This window comes from Delphinapterus leucas, chromosome 12 (genome assembly GCF_059928025.1).
Source record: "Delphinapterus leucas isolate spDelLeu-1000000601 "Yukka" chromosome 12, BTC_Dleu_Yukka2, whole genome shotgun sequence".
NCBI lineage: Eukaryota > Metazoa > Chordata > Mammalia > Artiodactyla > Monodontidae > Delphinapterus > Delphinapterus leucas.
The window spans coordinates 80,574,597-80,577,368 of NC_143140.1; positions in this window are offsets into that span (position 1 = coordinate 80,574,597).

The window sequence follows — 2,772 nt, forward strand, 5'->3', positions numbered from 1 at the left end:
AGGCATCCATCAGGTGTTTCCTGGGCAGAGGAGGTGAATTATGGGTGCTCTCTCCCCCCACTCATCTGTCAGGAAGTCACGTCGGGGCCTGGTCCCCTGAGAAGTTTCAGTGGCTCAGTGTGCTTGAAGAGCCGTGATGCAACCACGGTGCCTGTACTAGTGGCTCTCCCAGGCCTTCACCCCACTCCCGGTCCCGCAAGGGGGCCAGAGGGACCCAGAGCCGCTGAGCAGGCCACCCAGCCCTGGGGACATTTGTGCACAGGCCAAAGAAATGTTTTTGAGGCTCTGCTATGGCTGAATTGTTCCCCCCGCCAAATTCATATGTTGAAGCCCAGCCCCCAGCCCCCCAGTATGTGACTATTTGGAGATAGGGTCTTTAAAGAGGTGATTAAGGTAAAAGGAGGTCAGTGGAGTGGGCCCTAATGCAATAAGACTGGTGTCCACATAAGAAGAGGAGATCCGGACACAGTTGGGTACAGAGGGAAGGCCATGCGAAAGCACAGGGGAAAGAGGCCATCTACCAGCTAAGGAGAGAGGCCTCAGAAGAAACCAGCCCCACCGACACTGTGATCTCAGGCTTCTGGCCACCTGAACTGTGAGGAGGTGATGATAATAATAATAGTAATAATAATTATAATAATAAATTAAAATTTTAAAAATAAATCTATAAAGTCATCCTTGGTATTGGGGGCAGGGGGCAGGCTCCAGGACCCCTGCAGATACCAAACTCTGTGGATGCTCAAGTCCCTTATATAAAATGCCTTAGTATCTGCATACAACCTAAGCATACGCACCGGTATAGTTTAAAGCCTCTCTAGATTACTTATGCCAAACACCTAATACAATGTAATGCCATGTAAACAGTTGCCAGGGCGTGGGAAATTTAAGTTTTGCTTGAATGGCGCAGGTCTCAGGCTTTGGGAACTCTTTGAGTTTGGTTAGCTGTTCAGGGGGAACGGGGGTTAGCCAAGACAGAGGAAGCAGCAGCAGGTACAGATTCCCCCTTCCTCCGTGGGTCAGTCTTGCCCCTCAGCCAGGCCCCCACCAAGCCAGGAAGGAGGACAGGTGGCGGGACAGCTTCTCCAGGGCCAGAGCAGGTGAGGGGCTCAGCCTTCCAGGGCCTGGGTCTGGGAAATTTCTGGGATTTTTTTTTCGAATATTTTGAATCCACAATTGGTTGAATTCGAGGATATGGAGGGCCGATTGTATACATATTATACGTGCATAAAATAAATACCAAGTCTGTGGTATTTTGCCATGGCAGGCCTGGCAAACTAATACAGCTCCGCGGCTTAAATAGGGGAAAACGCCCCTTGGTGAATTCTATTCCCAGAAACACAACGCTCTGACCTAAATTCAGCTCTGTGCACTGGCACAGCTTTCCCTAGCAATGAACTCAGATCGTACTGAACCTCTAAAATAGAAGGGCCTAACCCAAATTTGATCCTTTCCACTCAGCCATCACTGCCTGGCCTGCACCTTTGGGGTAGTGTTGGACAGTGGGCTGCAGCCTGACAGACGTTTACAAGAAAAAGATGAGTGAGCCAAAGGGGACACTCTGGACAGACTGGGTCCCTCTGTCTTTTCTCTCTTTTCTACTCACAGAGACCTACATCTTTCAAAAAGCCTTTTAAAATATAGAAATAATCACGAAAATATATTGAGTGTGAAAAATTGAAGCAATGTAGAGGTATAGCAAATAAAAAGATATAAGGTCTCTTCATACATACCCCAAATCCCACTTGCCTCTCCTGTCTCCTTCTAGAGTTTTTTCTATGCATTTACTTGCATATCTAATAGATACACACATATACTGTTTAAAGGAGGTGATTTTCACATAAATAGCATCATTCTGGACTTATTGTTTAGCAACGTACTTTTCTTACTAAAAAGGCATTTTGGAAAGTTTTCCCTGCCCGTTTACCTGTTCTGCTGCCCACCGTAACCCCAGCATTTAGAACAGTGCCTGGCACAGCTGAATCTCAATGCATATTTGTTGAATGAATGAATGAATGGTGTTTATCCATATGCCAAATGACGGAAATTTAGATGCTCTTCAATCTTACCCTGTTACACTTCATGCTCAGCGCACATTCACACACGTCTGTCATTTCACCTCATCCTCTCCTCAGTATTACAGGTTCTTTATCCTCAGTTCCTAGTCTCTTGTTGGAATCCTCTGCAACATTCTCTCTTCTGGGTTCCCAGCATGGCTGCTCCCTCTCCTGCAGGGTATCTCCCTGTAGTGCTGGAACCCAAGCAGGACTCACAATGCCTGGGGCTGGCAGGTCAAGGGCACTTGTAAGCCAACCTCCTGGATGGAGAGGTCTCTCCTGCAGCCTCCACTTGTCAGCTCCCACCCACCTGGCCCACTGACTGCTGCAACACCAAAACTGCCCCCAAGGTCACCATGACATCCTAACTGCCAAATCCAACAGCACCTTCACACGCCTTGCCTTAGGCAAACTCTGCGAATTTTGACTCTGTGGACCACTCCATTCCTTGTGATTTTTAAATCCAAAAGTTTTAGACCATCTCCTTCTTGAAACTCTCTTCTCCCTTAGGTTGTACAACTTGGCCTGGGTCTCCTCCTAAGTCTTTCCAGCTCTTTCCTTAGCCTCTGCTCCCTCGTTCAATGTCAGGGCCCTGCCCAGGCCATCTTCCCTCCCCCTCATGCCCTCTACCAGCCCCTAGATCAATGAGCGCACAACTGCGCTTCTGGCTCAGACCTCTTGCTAAGCACCAGGCACACATGGCTGCAAATCTAGGAGA